At 41.3% G+C, this 27,693-nt stretch overlaps 1 protein-coding gene across 1 annotated transcript in view; it reads left to right on the top strand.

Annotated features, from left to right (window-relative positions):
• Positions 1-27,693, top strand: part of Sema5a (semaphorin 5A) — a 466,375-nt gene that overhangs the window by 103,443 nt on the left and 335,239 nt on the right. The window contains 1 exon segment of the mRNA XM_037209370.1: positions 2,731-2,827. The gene's annotated coding sequence lies outside the window, so the exon portion shown is untranslated.

Below are 27,693 nucleotides of genomic sequence, written 5' to 3'. Positions count from 1 at the left end.
TTCCCGAGATGCTTCAACACCTGGCTGGATAGTGGCCGAGCTCCAGGAGAAAGGCCTTGCTGTTGCCAGCTTAGCTGAGAGGCATAGAGCCAGTGGCCCTCCATTTCACTGTTGGTGCAAACTCAGGCACAGTCAGAACGCTGGAGGGTTGTGTCTGACTCCTGTTGCCATCCTGTCTTTTTATTCCCAGGTCAGGTTCTGAAGGGAGCTGTGCTTTTCTCAACCACAGGTGCTCTGTCCATCACAGTGTAATATTCAAAGAGGAAAGAGGCAGGTTTTACAGGAAGAGTTGTTCTGTGACGCTCTGCCTGCCCTGGCTATGGTTGGCCCTGTTTGGATTAAGCAAGGATGTTCTCTTCCGCATTATCTGCTCTGTTTGTATCACCAGTCCTCAATTCTTAAAGTGTTCTTTTTTTTTGGTTGTTTCATCTTCTTTGTCAATTGACAAAATGCTTTGTTCTGGGAATGTCATTCCTAAGTCCAGATGAGGCTCTACATCAACTAATTTGTAACTCTCATGGGGAGGCCTGGAGGTTCATCATATGTAGATACTTGGTTTTTCAAGACAGGGTTTCTTTGTGTTGCCTTAGCTGTCCTGGAACTAGTTCAGCCTTGAACTCATGGAGAATTATCTGCCTCTGCCTCCCAAGTGCTGGAATTAAAGGCGTGTGCCACCAGCACTTAAGGGGTTAGAAAGTCTGTGATATAGTTTTTTTTTTTCCTCTCTCAGAGTTGAGGACAGAACTCAGGACCCTAGGCTTTCTAGGCAAGCACTCTACCCTTAAGCTAAATCTTCACTTATCATCTATTTTTAATTTAAATCTTTTGTGTTGTGTTGTTATTACAAGACATAACCACAGAGCCATAGTGGGAAACAGTAGATCTCTCCAATTCTGCTGTTAAACCTAGACTATGATCTAAACAAGCAAATGTGAAGGAATTTTAGTAGTAATTATTATAAAGTAGATTGTAGGGCCCAAGAGAAACAACTTCTGTGTTCAAAAATGCTATTTAATATAATGTCCTAATCAACATTTTATTGCCACACCCATAGGAGATATTATTGGTGATGAGAAAAAACATAAATGGGCTGTTTTACATTATTTTCCTGGACTGAACATGCCTCTTTACCTTGGGGAAAGCTCCTTGACCTTTCCTTTGGCCTCAAAGAGTTGCATCTGTACCTTATCCCTTCCAACGGATGATATCACTGGTCATGAAGACCCCAGTGAGGCCTTGGAGTTGGCAATGCCGGAGGATTGGGCTGCACCTGGGCCCCTCTGGAGTCTTCATGGCAAGCACTTCCAAAGCCGCCTGGATTCACTTCCTTGCTTCTCTTGAATGCTCCATACTCTCCATAGTCCTCCCTTAGAAGCTGGAATCCCCATAGAAAATGGCAGTGCCGCTCTCTCCCCATTCTCTGTCCCCCCAAGACCCAGGACACCCCTAAAGACATTTCAGCAGATTTCATTTTGTACACTTCCAGCAATTGTATTAAAATTTGGGCAATTTTGCGGAGGCTTCTTGGCTTTTGATCATTATCGACATGTGCCACATGGGGCTCATTGAATGGAAGAGTTGCAGAATGTCCTGGAAGGTCTTCTCATTTTCTCATCATCGTTCACAGCTGTTCTCTAGTGTGTGGGTGAGGATAGAGGACGCCAGTGTGCTTCACATGTACAATAGCAGAAACCAAGAGGAGAAAGAGAGACACATGATGAACAAGGAGGAAGGAAGGGCAGGCGCTGGTGCTCAGCCTTTGAAGTCACAGGTGTCCTTCACCAATAGCAGACATGTCACTGCTTGGATAACAAGTGGGGCGCCACCTCCTTCGGGCTCTTGTGTATGTGTTTGGCATTACAATATGGTTTTCTTGTTTTAATAGAATACAATTATGAGGAGATACAATACGTTTTCTGGCTTTTGGTGGGGTGAATTGATTTTGTGGTACTGCATAACTTTTCTTACTGGGTCTTATAACTGTGCAGAAAACACATGGACATCTGACAGTGCAAACTCAGACTCAGGTGTAGTTGATGCTGTACCTACCTTTAATACCTGGTGAAATGCTTTATTTTAGGAACTTTTGTCTTAAGATTTGCAATGAAGGAACCATTAAAATGGGCACATTTTTATTTTCAAACTGCTTAAAGTAATTCCAGAGACTTTGAAATAATGGCCCCTTTGGACGTTTCATGAGGTTTTTTTTTTTTTTTTTTTTCACATGTTGAACAGCACTAAAATTTTTATTTCCGCAGGCTGGAGAGATGGCTCAGCAGTTAAGAGAGTGTATGTTCTGTATGTTCTTGCAGAGGTCCTACATTTGGTTCCCAGCTCACATATCAGGAAGCTCATGCCTGCCTCTAACTCCAGCTGCAGGGAATCTGAAGCTTCTGGCCTTTGTGGGCACCCACACTCACTTGCACATACACCTCACACCCAGATGAAGAATTCAAACTAAAATAAATCTTGAAAGAAAACAATCAGCATCATTTTTTAAGTTTATCTTTTTTTTTTCCAAGAAAAATCCCCAGTGGTGTCTATATAGCTAATTTAGGTCTCTCCTAATGGTGATCCCTGAGCTGTACTGTGTCTCTTTCTCTCCTGAGTTGCTAGAGATTCTTGTACTGGTTGTTAGGGCATTGATGGAACTCCCTAGCCTTTATAAGGGAAGACTGCGGTGTTTTAATATGAGCTAACTTGACCTCTGCCTCTTCTTATTTGTTGAAGGGCTGGCGTGTGAAAACTGGGCTTGGGTACCCATGTGGCTGCACAGTTCAGTGTGATTCATGACGGAGGCCACGCGGCTCTACCCTCTCTCTCCTCGGTAAGTGAGACACTAGAGTGGGAAGTGTGGAGACCAAGAGTGCTACACATTTAGACGTCTCTCTGTTAAAAATGGCAGTCAATGACTGCTTTCAGAAAAAGATCTTTTTTTTTTTTTTTAAAGGTAAAGCTGTTTGGGTCTGACTGTCCTGTGAGGTCACCCAGGAACCTCAAGGCCAGGAAGAGTGCTGGTGACTCATGGCTGCCCTAGCCACAGTCTCTGTGCTGTGTCCTGGTTTATTTTGTGGCATATCCCACTGTCATCTCACTTTCCTATTGTGGGACTTCCTGAGGTATCCTGTACCTTCTGAGAAGAGCCACAAATCCTCATGATGGCCTCAGGGATCTGCTTCATCAAGTCCTACATTGTCCTGACTCCAGTAGCCCTTTGGTTTCATGGAGACCAGCATCTCGCCCTCTAGAACTCAGGCTCCACTCCCCAGTCCTGCCTGTTGAGCCTCTAAAATCCAGCTAAGTGTCCTACCTTTGTGGGAGCTCATCTTAAGTTACTCAGACCCGGGTGGTAACCTCTCCTGTGATACCTGTGGCCACCTTTCAGAAGGAGCAGGAGAGGGAGGGAAGGGAATGGGGGTGAGAGCCACGAGAGAGAAAGAGACAAGGATCTTCCCTGCATAAACTAGTCACTGGGAACATGCCACTTTATTAAATTAAGTCTCATTGTGGGCAGCTTTATTCTGCTTTCCAATGAAAATAAATTGCCGATGACATATACACATACATTCTCTGTGCTTGCTGGGTGTCACGGTTATGGGTTTATGTTGCCAGTTCCCTGTTGTCTTGTGTGCTGATGGTTACTAAATAGATTTTAAGAGTTCAGCTTCAAGGTTATGTAGAAGAGCTTGGCTGAGACTATGTACTCTGCAACCCCTGTGAATATGTTCTCCAGTCCCTGCATTGCATAAGACAAACTGATGATCTACATTTTGTGTCTTTCTGTAGCTTACAGACATTCACATGGTATCTGAAATAAAATTAACTCCGGCACCTGGGCAGCTCAGTCTCCTCTCCATAGAGAACTACAGAGCCCGAGAGCTGGAAAGACCCACAGAGATGTTACAGTGTTTGTGTAGTTGTGATTTGGATGTGCCATGGCCAGTACATTATAGGAACGGTACTATCCGCTCATCCAGGTTTCATGGGTTACCAGGCGCAATGCTGAGGGAAAGACATCCAACTCTTGCTCTCACTCTTTAAGGAAGGTGCTTTCATGATCCTCACTTTAAAGATGAGTAAACTGAGGCCCAGAGATTTACTTAAGTAGTCAAATGTAGAGAGAGAGTTTGACTTATGACTCTCAGCCCTAATACTGGACTAAAACTGACCACTGAGCATGCCATTCTAGAATAAGAACAGACATGCACTATTTTTTTGTTGTTGTTGTTGTTCTGGAAATACCAGTACTCTTAAAGGAAAGTAGAAAATAAGTATCGAGGAATTGATTTTTCGAGCATAATTCAAAATCAGAAATTGACAAGCCTCTTTTGAAGAGTCAGGGAGAAGCATGTTAGTACCTACAGGTCTTAGATTCTCAGCTGTGTCTTCTCCTCTCTGCAATCGCAGTGTGACAGTAGCCACAGGCAATGGGTAAAGGAACGAGTCTGGCCATGTTCCAGTAAATCTTTATTTCCAAGGGCAGGAGGGAGGCTGGATGTGTTCCCCAAGGCTCTAGTTTGCTGAGCTTTGATCTATGTGTTGTCTGGAGTGCTTAAAGATCTCATCACAGAGAGGATGAGAACCTATCAGTAGCCATCAAGTCCCTGAACAAAATTTAGCTTGGGTGAATAGAATTTTTCCACAAATTTTAATGAAGTCCCTTCTGTACCTGCAAAACCAGGGAATATAGGCAACCGGGGCTCCATCCCTTGACATAGTCTACACACCCCAAAAGTGTTAGACTGAATTTTGGTACATTAACCATAGCTTTGCTCGAAGTAAGACCTGAGAAAACGTTACTCACTTGGCATGCTGTGTTACACATCTGGCATCTGTAACTCATTTCCACAGGAAGTTCCATAATTAACCGTGCTCATGCCAGTTCATCTCTGTGCTCTGTTCTCACTGCTGCACATACATGTAGGACCAGTGCACAGTTGTGTTTGGCTGTCAGATAGTTACACTGAGATGTCAACTGCACTTATTTTATTAAGAGCAAAGACAGGTGTCTACAAGCGTCAGATCTTTTAAAACAAGAAAAAAATTGGCAATACTACACATGAATCCAAAGAGGCGGTTTTGTTTGTTTGTTTTTAGTTTAATTCTTTTTTCTTAAAGTATTTACACACACATACAAGTAAGATTATACAAACCGAGCAGGTTTTGTTTGTATCTTTGGAATAGACATATATTTGCATGTAATAACAATAAATGAAGAAAGAAGACTTGACTTTGAAAGAGAGCAAGGAAGAGGACACAGGAGGGCTTGGAGGGGGTGAAGGGAAGCAAAGGGGTACAGTGTTACAGTCTCCAAAACTAAAGGAATAATTTAAAGAATGATTTTTTTTTTTTGCAAAAGGGTACTTTAATCTCCTAAAGTAGATTTGTCTGCAGTGTGTTACTCGAATCCCAGCTACTCTGCCTCATGCAGGGTTTCAACTCATGCTCTGTTTTTTTCACTCATTGATTCACTCATTCTTAAATCCTGATATAACAGCTTGTGTACATGCCTTTGCCAAGGAGCCACTCACTCCTGGATTCTTACTCCATGCATGTGGAAATGGGATTTTCACTTTAGTAACAGTGGTTAAAAACTGAAATTCTGACTGTAGAAATAAAATATCTGTCTATGACATCTTATTAACTGGGAAACGTAAATTGCAATATGCTAATTAGTTTAATTATATTTATCTTAAGAATATGTTTATACTCATATAATCTCTATACTCAGTTTATGTATCTAGTAAAGTCTATTGGACTATACATAATTATGCTTTGAATACGTTGTCTCTACAGTTGAGGAGTTTGTAATCTTAAAAATAATTTTATAATATTTATCTTGTCTGTGTGTGTGTCTGTGTGTATTTGTTTGTCTGTATGACATAGTGCCTGTGCAGAGGTCAGAGGACAACTTGTAGGAATCAGTTTTCCCTTTCTCTACCATGTGGGTTCTGGGAATTAAGAATAGATTGTGAACCTCGTAGGAAGTGACTTTGTCCATTGAGCCATCTTGTGGACCCCTAAGGAATTTGTATTTTACAGATATTTTCAATTAAAATGAACAAATTAGTTTAATGTAGTGAATAATGATGATGGGATCTATGTGTAAAAGGGCCAAATTCCAATACTGCCTGCATGAAAGTTAACTACTGCTAGTATTTAATGTGATCTCCTTTAGTAGGCTTTCTATGAGCAATTTGTAGAGTTAAAAGTAGCATAGATATATTGTTTTGATTGAAAATTTTCACTCATTGTAACATGCATGCTTTATAGTATGACAAATTGTTAATAAACCTAATTTTAATGTGTATATAGTAATCTGTCAAGGGAAGACTCTGCTATATAATTTGACACTTCCCTTTGGTTGGATGAGTTTATACTGAAGTGAGCAGGGAGGGGGCTGGTGGTCCATACCTCCCACGTCTGAATTGCATTTGTTGCAATATTTGCAGGCTGCTTCATCATTGTATTTGTGAAGCACAGATATTTGGTGCATACACAGTGCTATGTGAGCCCTAACAACCAACATAAAGCCTTCATTTAATTGAGGGTTGATTCATTAGGACAGACTAATTGTAGCTGATTTAGTATTTCCAAATAAGGGTCTTAGTAAGACTGTCAGTTGGCTTTTAAAAGTGTTAACAGATAATTATACTTCATGAACAGTATACTAGAGAGTTTGTTTTGATAAAAACATCACTCCTGCTGAGTAGCATCTTTAATAATTGTTTTAGTATGATGGCACTCATTCTTTTTTTGCATATTTTATTGTTTCTTTTTTTGTTGATGTTATTTAAGTGCTAATTAGCAGCTCCACTAGGATGAAGGCAGCAAACAAGCATGTGTGAGGATGCTCTTGGATATGTCTAGTTAGTAAGTGCCAATGTTTTGTGAGGAATTTTTATAACTAAACTTTTAAGGATATTAACTCATTGTCACTGTTTGCTACATTCTTTTTTATTGCTTAACTTTTTAAATATTATACACTAATGGTTGTTTCCCTGTGTTTTCTTGCTCATTAACTTTATCATTTTCAAGTTTATTTTAATGGTATCAATTTTTCTTTATAATTACTTTAGCCAGTGCTTAGAAATTTGAAGTTTATTTTTACTTTTGTTCTGATAAACACAAAGATTTTGATGTTTTGACTGAAGAGGAAATTAATTAAAATAGATGATGCCTTTCAGGTTCTCCTAGTCTTCTCCCACTTGTCTTGTTTTTAAGAGTTTACTGTATTATTTTAAGCTATGTGTATGTGTGTGTGTGGGTCTGTGTGTAAGTATGTGCAATGTGTGTCAGTATAGGGGGCTGCAGAGGCCAGAGATGTTGGCCCCTCCTGGAGATGGAGTTACATGTGGTTGTGGGCTGCCCAGCATGCGTGCTGGGAACTAAACTAGAGTCCTCCTCATGAGCTCTTAACTGCTCAGCTATCTCTCTAGACTCTCTCTTCTTTATTAACAAAATCCATCTCCAATTTTAGTGTCAAAAGGATATGCGAACACTTAAATATTTGTCCAAGTGGGAAGGAATCAGGTTTACTTTCCTTCCTCTTATGGTGGAGGCCCACACTACCATCAGACTGTAGAAATTCCTTCAGTATTTTCTAATTCTTTTTTGTTCAGAAAAGAGTAACCTCTGCACTCTGGGGTATTCAGCAATCCTTATCTACCACTTTAAAAACAATAGATTGAAGCATACAATAAATATTTATACATGTACATCAATATGTCATCCCTTAAGCTGGCCCATCAGCTTTGGATTTCTGTTAGCATACATACGTCACTATGTCATTTCCATGCACGCACATACGTATTTCAATCATGATTAAGTCACCATAGCAGTTTTGCTTCTTGTCTCTGTCTTGTGTGTAACTTCCCCTCAGTGTTTATGTGGTATATACACCAAGACGAAGCTGTGAAGCTCAGACGGGAAGCCGAAGTCACCCAGGTGGTTTCAGTGACTCACCTATGACGTTAACCAATGGCGTACTTGTGGTGATGATTGGCACATCCACCCTAGTGCTTCCAGGAGGCTGAATCTCTGAGTGGACCGCAGCTTGCATTCTTTTGCTGTTTCGTGGATGTAAGACTGAGGAAATTCAAAGGCTACAGGTGTGGTAGCAGTGACATGGGTGATAACTTGCTTATTGCAGAGGTAGATCCGACAAAGAGTAAATACTGAAAGTGAACTGCTGAGCTGCAGGAAATCTTTCTTTTGATGCCCTGTCCCAGCTGGGGTTTTACTTCATGGCATTTGCATGTGCATTGTTGGGACAGGGTACGTTTCTTGCTTACACACGCTGAATGATCCCATTTTGGGGGTAAAGATTTAGCCTGCCATTCTGAATAATGTCACTCCTTATTATGCCTGTCCTTTTGTCTGTCCATCCAGTGGAAAATCTCTGTGATGTGATCCAGAGAGGCCTGTGCAGACACGTCTGTTAGTCACATGCCTTCCACTCTATGCTACCAAAGTTCACTAGCGGGAAGGTTGTCTGCTCTCATTATTCACATTAGAATGGCCAGAATTCCCATCCTGGCACCTGTGAGCCTGGCCTCCTATTCTGGTCTCTTCTGTTTGGGCTTGTGGCCTCCTTCCTCTTTTGTTTATGTGAGCGCCTGCCAAACATGCTCTCAGCCTGGTGGTCACCAGCTTTATGCCTGCTGTAAACATTCGTGAATTGTCACAGATGTGTGGTGAAGTCCATTTTCCTTCCGTGATGCAAGGCAAGCAGGGAGTGTGTGTGTGTGAGTGTGTGTGCATGTGCGCGCGCGCGCGCGCGCGTGTGTGTATGTGTGTGTGTGTGTGTGTGTGTGTGTGTGTCTGTGTGCTGTTTATTCTCAGATACCCATTAGTGAGGCAGATGTGTATGGGGGTTAATTGCTGGGATTTGTAGATTTATATGTGCCAGAAAGGCACTGCCTCCTCGGTTGAACTATGCGTGGGATCCTTTGACAGAACATGCCCAAAGGGATAAGTGCCTATGATGGGGCGTTTGGGTTTGATGGCCCTGAGGGTTTCCCGCGTTGTTTCCACATCAGACAATGAGAGAGGCCTCTCTGCTGCAGGGGTGCTGTCCTAAACAGCTCATGCTTATCCGCCACTTTCATGTGGCTTTTGTGTGTTTGTGTCTCTGTCAATCAGGCCACAAAGGGAGGTCATTTTACCTCATTTACTTTTGCTTAGAGCTCTGGGCAAAGATCATGCTGGGGATGCCAGTGCACAAAAACCACTGGAAAGATGGTTGGGCAGTTCTGGGAAGTGAACACCACTGTGATTTCAGATAACAGTGTCTGAGGATATTTAGCGCTTACGTTTATTGTGGAGGAATTAAGTGGGCAGACCTCAGATTCTTAGACATTTTTTTTTCAAGTGCACATATTTTGGGTGGCTACTCTGTTCTTTGTGCAGAGACCGTATTCCTTGTGGGGACCGTTGCTTCTGCCTTCTATGCAGGAGGTTTCCCTGCTACAGGTATAATGAAAAGACAGGCATGCAATAAGTTGTGGGTTCAGAACAGCCCAATTGGTGCCTACTCTGGTTTATTGTGGTTGAGGCTGTGACCGGAGTGTGACTGAGCTGTTTGTTCATTTGCTTTTATCATTCTTCAGTTCTTCCCTTTTTGCGGGCTCTTCAGGTTTTATTATCCATCTCCTGTTATCGTTCTATTAAGAGTGGAAACATTCTCAATTTTAATCATTGACCTGTGAACCCTAGTTTCTTGTATAGTTCTACCTAAACACACACACACACACACACACACACACACACACACACACACACACACACGTATAACCCACATATGTGCAGATAAAGCTCCTTAATAGTGTTTCCGTGACATGCCTTTTCTCCAGTTCCTCCGGAGCCCACCCTTGATCATCTGCTAGCACTGCCTTGTCAGGAAGACCAAACTGCCACGCTGCTGAATTTGGCGCTCGAGATTCAGTTGGCTTCACACTTAGCAGTCAGCAGTATTTGTGCCCTTGATCCCTCCTTGGAGTATTTCCCCCATCTGTTTAAGAATCGTATATACTATTTGCCAGTTTCATACATGAATAGAGTGAATTTTAGTCACACCCGTCTTCTTTCCCCTCGCTCATCACCTCCCCTCTCCCACTAAAATCCTTTCCAGTGAGTCCCCCTCCTATTTTCCTGCCTTATTTTTATATGTGGCCCACTGAGTTCAATTAGAGTTCCTTGCTTGAGCATGGGTGAGAGATCACTTATGGGAACAAGTGAATCTTATCAGTGGCCGCACCACTCACCCCCCCTCTCCAAACATCCGTGAACACCGTGGTCTTCACCTCTCATCTCGGCTCATTTCGTCCCAGCCTCAGCTCTCTGCCACCCAGCCATGTGAGTCTTATGTGCTTCAGTAACTGGAGTTACGGTTCTCATTGCTTCAGCATCCCACGGAGTCTAGTTGCTTTAGTGCCGTTTAAACACCACACCGATGACTCTCATGTCTACCCCCTCTAGGACCTGCAGTCGCAAGCCCTAGAACTGTCCATGTCACTGCCTACGTGGTCTCAGAGATTAGATGACAAATTGTGCTTTTGAGGAGCATGCCGAGCCTGGGTTCCCTTTCTTCTCCCCATGTTCTGTGTGTTCTCCACTACACTAAAGGTGAGCGCGTTCTTCTGGTTGCAAAGGCTCTAGGTGTGAAATACTGCTTGGCTCTGCCCTTTGCATCCCATACTACATTCAAGCTGTCAATAAATATCATCACTAACCCCCCCATCAATCTAAAATCTACCACTTTTCAGCACTTTCGTTGTTACATTCTCTTCTCTCCTCCGAGCATCTTTTTCTTAGTGACCCAAGTAGACTCCTCATGGTCTCCCCCTCCTCTTCCTCTGTGCCTCCTGGTCTCCTCCTGGTCTCCCCACCTCTCCTGCTATGTTTCCAGCCTCTGAATGGTCTGTCCACCTCCTCTTGCCCTTGTCTCTGAGGTGCCCTGCTCGGCATCCTTCAGTGGCTCCATTTCATTCTGTGAAAACACCTTCACTGCCTCTAAAGCTCTTCCTCCTTCTTCATCCTCTTCCCCACCCTTCTCCCCATCACTGGTTCCATCTGACTTTCTTTCTCTAGTGTGATATGTTGACTGGCTCTTTACAAACTTCATTAACAGAATGATAGACCAGATACCGAGTGCCAACAGTCTGTGGCACTTGGTATCTGTATATCTGGTATCTGAACATCAACATGGCTGCTGTGGCATCTCCTATTTCAGGTTTTCTTAGTCACGATTCCTTGTGCTACTCCTGACCAAGTTACTAATTCTAAAACAATCTTACTATTTTCTTTTTCTGACTTAAACTCTTTAGCCATCTCTGATTTATTCAATATCTGTTTTATAAGTTTGTCTACGCTCTGGTTTTTTTCTAGTGTAAGCTCCACTAAAGAAGGATGTTTTATATTTTTATATTGCTCCATCCTTTGATGGATGATAATGACTTCCTCAAAACCTAATTGGCTGTTAATAATAATAATTTATTTAATGTATGGATTGATTCATTGATAAATGGATGAGTGTTGCATTGTGGGGGGGCATTCCAACCTGAATGGATGCAGCCTTGTTTCTAATTTGGTCATGCACAGTTAGACATCTGTCAGCTTGTGTGAAAGAGGAAGAACAGGGCTCTTCCTGAATCCCAAACAGTTAGCACATTTGGTGTGCGTTCCCCTCCATTGTCTAGCAGGTGGATATTTGCTAGTTCACCAATCCTTAGCTCTCAGCACCCTATCCTCCATGGGCTTTTCCTCTCTCTTCATACCCTGATGAATTAAGTTGTACCCCATCTGCATCATGCTCCTCTTGCACTTTTATACAAAGGGGATCTCAAGTTGTAGCTCTTGTCGTATTTTGTATATAGATCTGTTTCATTCTTTTGAACTGTGCAACCCTGGCTTGGTTATTGTTTTCATCTCCTCACTACTGGGCACTCTGGCATGCAGCAGGTGCTGAACTGTGTCACAGATATTATTTAATATAGTTACCCAGATGAAATTTTATAAGCTTGTCTTATCAAATGATTAGAAGTGTAATAAAATGTGTTCCCTTAGACTCCTAAGTGGGCTACCATTCATGTGATACATTTATTATATGATTTATAATAAAAAAATTAATTAATTATTGCTGTGGACATCTCAGGCTTGTCCCCATGTTGTTGAACTCTTTACTGCCTTTGTGAACGGCCTTTGCTATTTTCCAGCATGAGCGACCACCATTCTCAGCCATTTAAAAGCTAAGATGGTCTTTCCATTTTTCCAAAGTATTTGTCTTGCTTATTTTAATGAATGTCATTTCGTTTTGTTTTTGAGTAAGATTCTTTTTCTCTATTCTGGGTTGCCCTCAAACTCACCATCACCCTGCCTCAGCCTGTCTAGTGCTGGGATGTTCATCTTAGACCACTGTGCATAACTTGGCTGTTCATTCTGAAAGGGAATGAAATGGAGGTGAGGTGTAAGATATACATAGACACGGCCCAGAGTGGTCGTGCCCTGCACTGTAGGGTCAGGTGGCAGTTCCTTCCTGGTGTTTAACACTTCCTAGATCGATGCTCGGGCTACTGTCAATGTCACAGCAGAGTTTTATCAGTGTCATCTTCAAGAGTCTACTGTGTTACACATAAAAATAGCACAGCATGGCATGACTACCAGGTCACAGGGTGAGCCAAACTCAGAACTCTGAAGTTGCTTTTTTCTGTAACACGGTTATCTGGATGTACATGTCCAGAGAACAACACTGATGTGAAGGCTGAGAACATGCTGTTCAGAAGCAGCTACTATCTGGGGTCAACTGGATAGATAGGTAGTGAATAACAGATAGATCAATGGATAAATAGCTAGAACAGCTATATTTATAGGCATAGATATTTATTATTTTACCTATATAGATGTATATATGTAAATGATAATATATAGAGATAGCAGGCCCACTGTGATGTATGCATAAATCAATGCCTAAACCTGGGTGGTAAATCTCAGCTAGGTAGTTCAATTCTGAACTCTTGGCACATTATTTAATAAATGGCTGTAGAACAATCAGTGCTATATAGTACCTATTTAATAAGTGATATTTACTGACTTGTATATATGTATACATTTGCACATGCACCTGTGTGTATACATGTATATATAATATATATATAGACACTCTCCTTTCTTATCAGCCATTCCTGAGCATATTACTTGGCCATATTGCCAAATGTGGCCATAGCAGTGAGATACAGATGTGATGTATGTGCCAGTCTAACATACAGTATCCACTAGATAATAAGGAGCATCACTGAGAAATAGAAAGGCACATATTTCCTTTATTAGTACTCACCTAAGGCGTTGCCATGACACTAACATGTATTCAAGAGGACACATGTAATTTTTTGGGGGGGTGTGAGGCAGGGGAAGGTGGGGCTTGCTACCTAGCCCAAGCTGTCCTGGAGTGCACTCTGTTATTCAGACTGGCTTTGATCTTGCCGCAATCTTCCTGCCTCAGCTTCCTGGTGCTGGGATTGCAGTCATATATAACACCATGCCTGTTGTCTGTTCAATTCTTCTTTTTTTCAAGCCCATAGCCATCACTGTTCGATATTTCCTCAGAATTCCTTCCTTTTAAGACCAATTTGATACAATAAAATATCCCTCTGCCTCTATAGCATTTTAATGAATTTCTTTCATCCAGTAACTTTTTATTTTGTGTATTATGCTGCATTCTTTTAATATTATGCTATAATTCAGGTGTAAAAGGTATCAATAAAGTCTCAGAATACCTTAATAATATTGACAATAAAAAATGAATTTTGACTGAGTTAGCCTGCAATCATAATGTGTCTGTGTGTATCCTTACAGGGAGTCTTAGGTGAGTTTGGTCTTTATGGTAGATTATTCACAGTGAGTTGTTTTCTGGAGTAAATTTTAAATGGTCAGATACATGCCAAACTAACATTTCCAGTGAGATACACATGATTTGTGAAGGCAGCATTTTCTTTTCTGAAGCCTGTGCACATCTCCCATGTATAAGAAAGTATCAAGTATAGGTACTCCTTATCATCCTTACCTTCCTGAAGTCACCATGTTATGATGAGAAAAAAGGATTGAAAAGGCTCGTGAGTAGAAGCTGTTAAAGGACTCCTTAAAATGTAGCAATGACAAGATGGAGATATGACTTAAGGGTAGAGACATGTGCTGCTGAGCCTGATGATAGAAAGAAAGAAATGATTTTTGAAAATTGTCTTCTGACCACCACATGTGTGCCCACACACACATGTGTGTATGTAGACATGAACACTTGGATAAAATAAATTTAGGTACATTAATAGCAACAACAATCCAAACAAAGTATTTTAGAATTTCATGCTCTGGAACAGTGGAACACTGATAAGTTATTCATCACAATGGCTGGAAGCATTTGAGCTCTCCCAGCATCCCTAGCACTGATAGACTTGTCTACATATATTTGTCTACTCAACAATCCTGTGTCACTAATCCAATGTTGTCCTCAGTTCAGAGATGACTGGGAAAAGCTGTGTAGACGTCAAGAAATGTGTCAAGGTTATGCCAAGATTACCAAGATGGCTGAGCCCAGTAAATATTATTTAATTTCTTAATCTAGCATGTATTTCATTGCCTTTACTTCTAAAAATTCTCAATGGAATGCCTTTGGGAGAATATTATGAAAATAAAACCACCCTAAAACTATTAAACTCCACTATTGTAAATGTTATTGCTAAATAAGCCAGCTATAGATTTCTACAAATAGAATTTTAGTTTTATTTCTTGGAGCTTGCAAATATTTTGTGGGTTGGACCTCACCCTTACTGCATAATTATCTTGCAGAAGACATATGATTGGTGGTTGATTTCACATAAAAGTCCCACATGCACAAACATCTGTGTAAACAAATGGTGTTCTGACCCATCTCTTCCTGGACATGGGGGTCACCAAGGACTTGCAGGCATCCCAATTAATGTCTGGTTGGAAATCAGGTTTCTGTTATTGCTGTAAACCACTAACCACTTCTCTTGAAAATTATAGGCAAACTCATGGTGAGAAATAACCTTTATTCTCCCTCCTTCCCAAACAGATGTTTTTTGAGCACACTCAGTAAGAGTCTGCTGTAGGCATTGGGGATGTAGCATTGAATGACACTGATAGACTCCTGGCTCTCAGGATGCATTAGAAAGTCATAACAATTACAATAAACAAGAGGTGTGTCATACCTGAATTCGTGTGGTAGAGCATGAATAAAAGGCAGTCTTGGATCATCTTGTGGAGAAGGAGAAGGCAATGACCTGAATTGGACCATAAAAAGCAATCACAGTATGGAGGACTTTGTCAGCCAGGACATGAAACTAATGTGTTTACTGTGGCTTTGGGAAATGCTTGGAGAAGGTGGTTGGACAGGATTTGTTGGCATTTTCAATTTGTTATTTACATTGTCATGTTTATCCCTGGAACAATGGTCTATAAAGTAGAAGGAGGGGAAGCATGATGACCTAGGAGAAGTCTTGTCATAGGCCACTGTGTACGGTGTGGTGGTAGATGAATGTGTGTCTTGGTGGAAGGGGAGGGAAGTGAGTGTTGACATTATTAGAGATTGAGTTTGTATTCCTCTTGCTGAGTATCCAGATGGAAAAATAAGGCATGGAATATTGTTGGGAGCACAGTGAAGGTCTTTGCATCTACAGATCTCCATAGAAACATGTAGAAATGTGCAGGTTTGTCCTTCCAATGGGAAAGATATATATGCCTGTTCTTCTGTCCAGAATGCTGGGAATTGGAAGTGATCAGTAACCTGGTCATCTGTTGGGTCAGGTCATATAAAGCTCCTGCAAACAGGACCCTAGATACCTAGTAATATAAAGGACTCTAACGGCCAGGGGGTTTCCAAGCTCCCACAACCAGGACCAGAGATACCTAATAGTATAAATGACCCTTACATTTTCTGTATAGAGGCTCCCCCAAGCTCCTGCAACCAGGACCTGAGGTTGCCCAAATGACCTCTATAATCTCTGCATGACCAAGACCAGACTAAATCCTTCCTTAGGCCCTTAAGCTAATACAGGCATCCTACCTCTAGAACCCACCTTCTTGGAAGAAATGACATGAACCCCAAGCTGAGTTTTGAGTAATTATGCTGCCTTGTACTCCAGGAAACTTTTTTTTTTTTTTTGCCTCCAAGTTGTACTATGTTTTAAATATCCTGACAATGAACTGCCTGGCATCAGATGATCCAGGATGACAAAGTCAACCTCAACCCAGTTTCTATTTTCATCTCTTTACTGTCCATTTTTCTGCCTGCTGTGGCCACCTGCAGGGTCCCCTCAGATATCAATCTTTGATTTAAACGAGTAAATGGTAGACCAGTTACTGGGATAGAAAAGCCCAGGTTTTGGAAAGAAAGGCAAAAATTCTTCCTGGGCCATGATGTTTTGTTTTGAAGGTGTTCATTTCTCATCCAGGTAGAGTAAATATTTAGTGCGAATGTGTGCTGCTGTGAAATTATAGGAGCATGAAGTACGTATTTGTGGTTACTACCACATTGACCTCTCATCTAGGAGTCACTACAGAAGAGCAGTGTGCCTTGGTTAGAAGTAGAAGACATAATTAGAGAACTGGCTTCTGTTGGAGAGCTCTTGATAAGGTTTTTATTTGAAGTTTGATCCTTCAGAAGTGATCTCAAAAGTGACAGAAAGTCCCAGAAGTAATTCTTTTCTTGAGAGATGTCATTCAAAGTCTTCCTAGTGGATTTCTCCTATGTTTTATCAATAGATTCCATCCTGGCTATAGAGGACACAACAGGCTCTTACAGTGAATATCTAAATTGAGTTACTTTTAGCATCCATACCCCCTTTTACTAATCAGCTCTCATTGTGTCTAAGGAGACAGACTGGTCACGGTAAGGCCTGCGCTTAATGATCTTTCCATTTGTTATCAATTTGTTATCAAATTGCACCTTTATAACACATCAGTGTTCTCCGCATACTGCTCTTATAATGTTTTTCAATTTTAAACAAAAAAAATATGTGAGTAGTTGTTTTGCTTGTATGTATGTCTGTGCATGTGCTGGCTAGTTTTATGTCAACTGACACAAGCTAGAATCACTGGAAAGGAAGGAGCCTCAACTGAGAAAATGCCTCCATAAGATCAAGCTGTGGGCAAACCTCTAGGATATTTTCATAATTAGTGATTGATGTGGGAGGACCTAGCACATTGTGGATGGAGTAACACTTAGACAGGTGGTCCTGGGTTCTCTAAGAAAGCAGGTTGAGTAAGCCACAGTGGAGGAAGCCAGTAAGCAGCCCCTGTCCATGGCTTCTTCATCAGCTCCTGCCTTTAGGTTCCTGCCCTGCTTAAATTCCTGTCTTGACTTGGTTCAATGATGGACTTAGATGTAGAAGTTTAAGTCAAACAAACCCTTTCCTCCCCACCTTGATTTTGGTTGTGGTATTTTACCACAGCATAGAAACCCTAATTAAGTGCATCACTTGCTTGTCTGGTGACCACAGAGGCCAGGAAAGGGCATCTCTTCTTCAACTGCAGTTACAGACAGTTGTGAGCTGCCAAGTGGATCCTGGGAATTAAACCAGGGTCCTCTGTAAGAACAACTAGTGCTCTTAACTACAGAACCATTTTCCAAGCCCCTGCATATGGCTTTTTAATCTGTTGTGTCTCCCTTCCCTTGCAAAAGACCCTGTAATGGGAAGAGGCCTGATGAATGCTGTCAATGTGGTCAGTGATCTGGTTTCTGGCAGCAGTATGCCACGTGACTCTAAATCTCCATGAGTGCTTTGATATGATGGGTTGGAGGCTTTGTCTGATGTGAATAAAATGCTGCACATGCAGGCAGGAGGCCAAGAGTTTGCATTCTTACAAGGATTTTAGTTAACCCTGCTTACATTGTCAACACCTTTGTAAGAAGATCGATCCTGTGAAGCCATGTCACCTGGGTTTTATCAGTGGTGTGGAACTTTGATTTTCTATCACAGAAGAAAGAATCCATTCTATTAATGTAAAGCTAATGACCCACATTTCTCATTGTTAGTGAAAACGAGACTTGGTGCTAGCCACTGAGTCCCTGAGGCAAACGTACTTTATAGTAAAGGAGGGTGTAGGGCTGGGTGATGAGAAGTAATGGCTTGTGAACTTTGAGAATTCACGGGAAGTATTCTGGCAACAGGATATGCCTCATTTGTGTGGTGCACTGATCACTCTTCATTTAGTGTCACTAGGAAAAACGGGATATCCAAAAGCACAAAAATCAAACTAGATCCCCTACTCTCTTCTTCCCTTTTATACAAACTCAAAGTTATTCAAAGATCTATATGCAAAGTCTAAAGTAATGGAACTTTAGAGGAAAACATAGGGGAAAGACTTTGCATTATGGATATAGACAACAGACAAATGAGATGAATCAAACTATGAAGCATTTACGCAGCCAATGGAAAGGATGGAAGAAACTGAGACAACTGAAAGGTTGAAGCAACACCTGGCAAACTAGGAAAAAAAGGAAAACATTAGTCTGACAAGGGATCCACATCCAGGGTGTACTAGAATATAAAATAACCTCAACAATGACAACAGGATGAACAATCTGATTAAAAATGAACAAATAATAGAAATAGACGTTGTTAAAATATACAAGTAGATAACAGTCATAAGAAAAAAATCATTCACCTTGTATACTGTTGGTGGAAATTTAAATTCCAAAGCAGTGAAGATCATAGATGTTTCTTTTTGTTGTTGTTTTGTTTTTTGACATCAATTGGGATGTCTGGTGGCAGATGAGCAGATAGGGAAAATATCTAAATGAAAAATGGAATATTATTCAGCTATAAAAAGAATATCTTTTCTTTTGTGACAATATGAATGTAACTAGAAGATATTAAGTGGAGTAAGCCAGGGCCCCAAGGACAAATTCTGTATATTGTTAGTCATCTGTAAATTCAATAAATATTGATTTCAAAAAAGAGTACAATAATGATGCTTGGGGAAGGAAGATAGAATTAGAAGTATAGGAAGATCCAAAAACACCTATAGAATGCAGTTGTTATGTCAGGTAAGATCTGATATTCTGCAACATCGTGAGGTATCTAAGATTGACAACATTATATATTTTAGAAAGAACTGAATTTGAAGCATACAAATATTAAGGCATGTGAGAAAAAAAATTGAAAATGTCCATTAACCTGATTTGACCATTATGTACATATATGAAAATTGTATTAAGGCACTATACCCCATAAAATATATAGAGTTACCATATGATAGTTAAAAAGATATAAGCAATTATTAGTGAACCAAGCAATAGAATAGACAATGAAGTAATAAGTGAATTTTACCCATTGTATAACATCTTCAGTAAAGGCAATCACAGCATTTAGCTTATAAATAATCTAGAAGATCCCCTTTAAAAATTCATGACAGTTGGGGATGGAGAGATGGCTCAGTGGTAAAAGAATTTGTTGCTATTTCAAAGAATCCTGATTCAGTTCCCAGCACCAATGTGATGGTTCAGGATTTTCAACACCTTTTCCTAAGTTACATATTTTCACCACAAGTACACATGTGGTGAAAAGTCATTCATTCAGGCAAAATACTAGTACACACAAAATAAAACAATCTTTTAAATATTTTAATGCCTAGTACTTTAGAAGTTGAGAATCATCTCTCAAGAAATCCATTTGGATGAATTTATATGAAACAATCCTTTGTTTACTAGTCTGAATTTTAAAAGTTTGTGTTTCCCCGTCTCTGCTGCATGGAGGCATTCAGGTCTCAGACAATGCATGTACAAATGACAAGTGTGAATGACACTAAGAACAAGATGAAGGAGATGGATGGTCACTGGTGATGGTGAACTCACTTAGGACAAGATGAAGGAGAAGGAACTTGCCTCCACTGGCCAGGGTTTGGGTAATGACTTTTCCACTGCCTATGATAGAAGATGAATTCCATTTGATTTATCTTATTAGTATGATTGGAATTAATTCATTCCTTTGATGGGATCAGGGAAAGGAAAGTGGATTCATTATACTTTTAAAGATTACTTTTTCTACATTGGAATTGCGAACACTACAGACTACCTCTTTATTGTTGCTGTCAATAATAGCTTAGTAAAAATTCAACAGAACAAAAATGGGAACAACACTGAAAGATGCTTGGAAAGATCTGAGAGAAAGAGAAATGAAGGCCTCCGTTCTTAATACCTTACTAATAGCATGTGTTTATTGTTTGGGAATTCGAGGGAGACAGCAGAGCTGCATATCAGAATGAGAACACCAGAGTGGATTTCCTGGTCCAAAGCATTCCATCACATCTTCTTATTATCAGAGAAAGCATTGTTGTGATGCATCACCTCTAGAGAAAGACTCAGTGCTGGCTTTGACAGCACCTATACTGTAATGGGAACACTACAGAGAGATTATCAGGAGTCATGTGCAAGGATGACATGCAAATTTGTACAGCATTTTACTTAAAACCAATAGTCAGTTGTTTCCCCCAGCCTCATCCCAGTTCATACTCATGGCTATTTTCTTCCCTTTCAGGATCTACAACTTCCCTGATCACTGTTCTAATTGGCTAAAACAAATACACAAACAAAACAAACACAGAAAGGCACAGACAACAAAAGTACCTACTGCTTGCCAAGATTCTACTAAAATCCTCTCCTGTAACTGGTGGAAATATGAACTCTTCAGATTTTTGAAAAAAAAAAAAAAAGCAGTTTGATAATGCCTATGAAATGTTTAAAAACTCCTTTATCTATCAGTGATTATTCTACACATACAGACTGTTATGACATATTGCATGTGGGGGACCCTGAGGGTATCTCATGCATGCAGGGAAATATGCTGGCATGCTGAGCAGAAGCAGCGGCAGGCTGGTGGGCAACCCATACCGTGGGGGCATGGCATCAGGGCAGTGGCAGACAGTCATTCATGACACCAGATGCTGCATTTGTGCAGAAATGGTTTATTATAATAGAGAGACTAAGAGAAAGATAGGAAAAAGACAGGGAAGAGAGAGGAAAAGAGAGAGGGGGGATTGAGGGTGCACACCTTGTGGGAAGAAAGATGGAAGAAAGAGAGGAAGGGGAGGGACTTTTCCCCAAAATGAGGCTTTTATGTCAGGATGGGGGGCAGTGCCAAGGGGTCAGAATATTAACATTGGTTTCCAAGGACCAGGTCAGAATATTAACATTCCTCTATTTTGATTATTATAAAAGGTGAGTTATGAATAGTGAGTGGGGGGACTAGGGTGCTGAATTTCCGACTACTTCAAACTGACAAGGGGCGAAGTGGGGAGGGGGAAGCCAGGAGTCATGCATGGTGGGAGACATGAGTGAAGAAGCACAGTTGGCTGTAATCGTGGAGATCTCAGGTGTCTGAACAGAGAAGTGCCCTGGTTGTACCGAGGAGGCAAGGGTGAATGAGTCAAACATGAGAGCAAATAAATCCTTTATTGGGATGTCTTGGAAAACCAGGTTCCAGATGCTGGGCAATTGCCCGCCTGAGCCTGGAAAGTTGGTACTGGCAGTGAATTTAGGGATGGTGTGTTCTTAAGAGTGCAGGAACCATCACATCTGCCGTTTCTCTGGAGGTGGGGGTGCATCTGTCCAGCTGGTGCCAGCTGGTGCAGTGGCTGGAATATCTGGAGAGCACCTTGGCCCAGACAGGAGGAGTGAAATTGCAAAATATGCTAGAAAATGGGGAGGTCAAAAATGGGCTCTGGAGATTGCTAGTTTTCATCAGACCAGATTTCTTGATACAGTAGCAGAACTTTTCCCAGGAACCTGTAGCTACCTGTAAGACAGCTGGAATGAATTTTAATCATAGCAAAAGATTTAAAAATCCATTTTAGGACTCTTAAGTACTCTTTGTAGTCAGTGTTCTATCAGTTTATCAAAGTTACATTTATCAGTATTAAAACTTTGAACCTCTGGAGTTATATGGGAAACCAGTCTATCCTGTACCATGAAGTCTGTGAATGAGGCATACCTGTCTGTAATTGGAGAGCATATATATAAATCTTGGGATTGGGGCTGTTAAACTGACACCCTAGTTATCAAGCCTTGTCAAATCTGAGAAGGATAAATGTAAGAAGTGAGACAACTTTCCAGCTACCTAGGCAGCAATCTTAAGTCTCTCCATGGTCATTGGGGGTGGGGGGTGGGGGGGCAGAAGCTCCAAAGGCAGCACTTGTTCAGCTGATAGCCCTGAAGATCTGACAGATTTGGAGAGATCATCCTACCTGTCTTGGCAGAGAGGACAGTTGATCCCTGCTGCTCCTCTTATTCACAGTCTGGACAGGATCTCAGCTTTTCACTGTGCGGCCAGTCTTGCTATGAGCTTCAGGGTGGAAGTTCTTCTGTGACCATCTATCTTCTTGGAGGAGATACAAGATGCTGCCAGGAGATGACCTGTCTTTCTATCATAAAAAAAAAGCTTTTATATTGAATACCATGTTCTCATATTCTCATATCTCTACAGGGATTGAGGACTGGGGAAACAAAATCTGTTAGATGTTTAAATTAAATTAACTTTGAGAGCGTATATAAATTAAATCTGAATATACAGGCTTCCTAGTCAGTAACAGCTCAATGAAGTTAGCAAGGACAGGGAGGCTTATACTCTTGAGCCTGAACAGAACTTGAGTAAGGAGAGACATTTCTTAAGTTGTTGGCAGTGATATCTGAATCTATCACCATTTTAATGCCCTATAGCTGTAGTTCTGATCTTTGAGTGCAGCCAGATTATAATCATGAATGACTAATATAGAAATAATTATTTCTTAAGCTGTCTTCTGAGAAGGCAAAGAAGATTGATGGGGAAACAGGAGAAAAAGGGCTTGTGAGTCAGGGTATGACCCAATTCTGAGAAAAGGAAAAAGATCCTTTTGGTGGACTCTATGGCAGTGGTTCCATCCTTAAAAAAGCCCTCCACCCTGTCCTGCAAATAGAAAGCACAGGATGACGCATTCTCCATAGCTGCTTCAAGCTAAAACAGGGCTCAGGTGGTCAGGACCCTGGCTAGTCAAAGGTAAGGAGGGAACCCAGGAAATGGGGTATTTATCAGAAGTATGTGGTCATCTGACCCAGCTGTAGAGACAGAGAACACATTTAGCTGGACTGGTCCACATCACATAGACAAGAGTCTCTGCTGGCATCTGTAGCAGAGAAAGTGCTGTAGGTTGTGGTCCACAACTGTTGCTTTGACGTTTCTGCCAGCCTGCTGAAATATAGGCTAGAGACAGAATTAAAATTTATGAATTTATTTGGAACCTCTTGGCTCATGATCTTAGTGATTGTTAAATGGAGACCAGGAGGGAGAGAAGTACCATCCTCAGGAACAGACACGTGAGGAAACTCATTTATCTGGAGCTCCTTTGACCTCTGTCAAGTGGATCCAATGGCTTCTTTTGATCATCTGAGGCTTATATGAATTTTTATTTTATAAAAGGAAATAAAAGTTTTAGATAAATTAGTATTATCAATCAGTGCTGAAATCCGTACCATAGAAGAGCAGACAATGAGTATCTGCAAAACAGCAGAAGTAGACTCGTACCTTTGAGTTCTAGCAGAATTACAGATTTATGTTAAAAAGTATATATAACTGGTATTTATATCCTGACTCATTCCCTAAAAACTGCTCCCAAGGAAAGGTTCAAGACTCTCAAATGTCTTCTTACAATATTAAAAATAAAGTACATGGCATTTTAAAAAGACTTAAAATCTCTTAAGCATTACTCTTGCCAAATTCTCTCAGCATAGGAACGTGTTGACCTCGCCCACAACTGAGTCAGGAAGTGACTTTTTGCTACCCTTACTAAAGATGGTAGTGAGGCCATATGACCTGTCTGTTTTGATCTTATTTAAGATGGTGGCTTGACCATGAGATTGCCCTTATTTAACATGGGGCCTTGATCATGTAATTGCCCTTATTTAATATGGCACCACCTGACCATCTGATCACCCCTATCAAATATGGCACCTGACCATGTGTTCGTGTGGGTTTTTTTTCCCCCAAAATAAACTGAGCAGATAAGAAACAGATAAATTGAAGCATTTAAAAGTCAGTTAGGCTGGGCGGTGGTGGCACACGCCTTTAATCCCAGCACTCGGGAGGTAGAGCCAGGCGGATCTCTGTGAGTTCGAGGCCAGCCTGGGCTACCAAGTGAGTTCCAGGAAAGGCGCAAAGCTACACAGAGAAACCCTGTCTTGAAAAACCAAAAAAAAAAAAAAAAAAAAAAAAAAAAAGTCAGAAATATAGATGGCCATAACAATCATACATTTCTATTCACACATAGGAAATAGACATTGTGAAAGAAATACAGAGAAAATTTTTTTTCTGGGAAACTTATATGGTTAATGCCTTGGAGCTTGGAGGCAGTGCTGTGGAGGGGATCAGGAAACAGTAACAGTGCAGCCACATGGGAGAGAGGGGTCCCTCGGGCTGTGCAAGCAGTTGCAGAGGAACGACGCCAAGCCACGGATCGGCAGCAGTGGTGGAGGGCCACAGGCACGTTTCCCACGGTGGTGTGTGAGGCCCAGAAGACTGACCTCCAGTGTCCCAGAGGCTCAGTGAGGGCCGATAAATAGCTCAAGATAGCCAATGGACCATCATCACAAAGGCTGTGGGCCATGGAATTGAGAGGGCACAGGCTGTCTCCACATGCCATTGCATTGAGATGGGGGCCGAAAGGCTGAAAGCACGAAAGACACATGGTGCTGGCACCACGATTGAGCAAGGAGCGACTCCTCACTTGTGGGAAAATGGCCAAAAGGGAGGCTTACCAATTTTGCTGGTGTTGGATGAGGTGAGTGTTGAAGGTTCCAGGTCTCCTAGTGTATCTCAGACTGCCGGCAGGCAGGAGAAATGCACCAGGAGGACCTCTGCCGAGTCATTAGCACCAGTGTTATGATATATTGCATACAGGGGACCCTGAGAGTGTCCCACACATGCAGGAAAACATGCTGGCATGCTGGGCAGATGTAGCGGTGGGCTGCCGGGCGACCCCTGCTATGTGGGCATGGTGGTGGGGTGGTGGTGGACCGTCATTCACAACTCAGTCACTGCATCTGTGAGGGAAGGGTTTATTATAATAAAGAGACAAAGGGGAAGATAGGAAAGAGGGAACGAAGAGAGAGGAAGAGAGGGAGAGGGGCTGAGGATGCACACCTCATGGGAGGAAAGGCAGAAGAGAGGAAGGGGAGGAGCCTTTCCCCAAAATGAGGCTTTTAAGTCAGGATGCAGGGCAGTGCCAAGGGGTGTGTCAGAATACTAACAATGGTTTCCAAGGGGCAGTCAGAATACTAATACAGACCACAGAAATAAAAATACCAGTCTATGTGAATAAATATAAATTATAAAACTAGATATTTCAAGAGAAACATGTGAGGATCTCTCTCTCTCTCTCTCTCTCTCTCTCTCTCTCTCTCTCTCTTCTCTCTCTCTCTCTCTGTGTGTGTGTGTGTGTGTGTGTGTATGAACGTTTTATAGCCTTGTGTTTAGTGTGTTTCTTTCTGCCTCCCAAAATCTTCCTTTTATATTGAACAATAAATTGCAGCAGGTATACTAAAAGACTGCTTTAGATGTTATACATCCATTAAAGAATAGTTTAAATCATTGGCCCTAACTTTGATACATACCTATTTTATTACACAAGAAAACAGTTACCGTAGCATCAAAGATAATAACACAACTTGGAACAAACCTAACCAAGGAGGTGAAAGACCTCTACAATGAAAACTTCACATCTCTGGAGAAAGACACTAGGAAATGGAAAGAATTAGTAGAATTAATATTGTGAAAATGACCATCCTCCCAAAAGCAATTTACAGATTCAATGCAATCTCAATCAAAGTACTGACATAATTCTTTACCAAAAATCAGAAATAAAAAATTGTCAAATTTATTGGAATAATAAAAGAAACCAAATAGCCAACGCAATCCTGAACACACACAAAAAAATAATACTGGAGGGATGTCCAAATTTCAATATATATATCTGTAGTGATTGAAGAAATATGTTACACAACAAGACATGTAGACCAATGTGATAAAATAAAAGACTGAAACGTGAATATTCTAACCATCTGATATTTGACAAAGAGCTCAGAGAACATGCACTAGAGAAAAGACAGGATCTTGAACAAATGGTGCTGGGATACCTGGATATCTACTTGCAGAAGAATAAAATCAGACCCGAACCTATCACCCTGCACAAAGCTACAAGTGGATCAGAGACCTCACTTTGAAACCTGAAATGGTAAGAATTCTAGAAGAAAACATAAGCAGTACCCTACAAGATACATGTGTAGAAAAGGGTTTTCTGAAAAGGGTCCATTTCCCCATTTTGTAATTACAAACAAGTTCTCCCTAAGTCTGTATGCTCCATTTGTATGTGACCATGAGAACTTAGGGAAAAATCTCAGAAGAAGGTATCCATTATGTGGGTAAAGGGTGAAATGATTTTCAAGAGATGGCTCTGAAATAGGCAGTGTAGTTGCAAATGGATGAGGACTTAGGATGGCAAGGGGCTGTGGTTCTAACTATGTTCTGTCTCAGAGAGACCTAGCTAGAAGTGAACTTGAAGATGGCCTTCCTGTTTCTTCTGATGGTCTGAGATACTTCCACAACGGGTATGTAATCTCCTCCGACTCTTGTTGCTTCCATATGTCAGGAATTACGTTTCTGACAACAGGCATTCTCCTTTGAACATTCCCTTCTTAGGCGATCAAGTCATCTCAGAGGATTAGAACCCTGCAAGTCTTCCCTTCGGCATTTGATGTAAGATACTTGATACTTCCCCTTCCTTCACAGGAGCAAATCTGTGCAAATCAAGAATGCTTCCTGTGTCACATTCTGCCCTTCTCTTATGTATTATGGGCAGTGATGAATACTATCATTAAAGTAGATTCTAATAGAGAATGCCTAAGGTTTTACTCAAAACATGGCTTCATAGGAAGATTGACTCTAACATTACCCCAGGCCATAGCTCCTTTGTTGCCCAATGTTGCTGCTATAGATCACAAAGTGCCGGCACCCATAAGGCTCAGTAAGACTGAAACAAGTCTTTGTGACCAGCTGCTGTCTATCCCTGTGTTTCCTGCTGGGACATCTTGTGTGCATATGTCCCGGCAAGTAACACAGACAAGCAAATGCCTTGGCCAGGCTACAAAGACCCTTCATGATTTAGCAGCATCTGGAGCCAATGTGGCCACCAAGGGCCCCACAGAGCATAGGTTGAGGCTGTTGTTCTGGCTACAGATGTACCAATAGGATGCTGGGGATACACATCAAATCATGTCTCCTCCGGACAAACCATGTTTCCCTCTGCAACATCACAGATGAATGAAAGTTGTTTTGATTTGTCTTTATCTTGGTTTGATTTGGTCAGTTAGGTGTTGATTCCACTGAATTGAATGCCTTGTCAGACCTCAATTTTTAAGAAAAATGAAGTGCTTCCCAGGCGAATAAACAGAGAACACTCAGGTGTAATTTATAATAGTGCCCTGTCTCCTGGACGCTTGTGTGTGCCTGCACCCCTTCAGAGAGAGGTGAAGCCGTCAGCACTCCTGGGGCCTGCAGCAGTGGAAGAGGCTGTCTTGATGTCTGCATGTTTTAAGTAGATACTGGAAAGGACAGCACCTAGTGATTGCTATTTCCTTCTTCCCTTTTCTCTTCGACT

Source organism: Peromyscus leucopus, chromosome 11 (genome assembly GCF_004664715.2).
Source record: "Peromyscus leucopus breed LL Stock chromosome 11, UCI_PerLeu_2.1, whole genome shotgun sequence".
Taxonomy (NCBI): domain Eukaryota; kingdom Metazoa; phylum Chordata; class Mammalia; order Rodentia; family Cricetidae; genus Peromyscus; species Peromyscus leucopus.
Note: the sequence above shows the minus strand (reverse complement) of the source record. Positions and strands in the feature narration are given on the sequence as shown.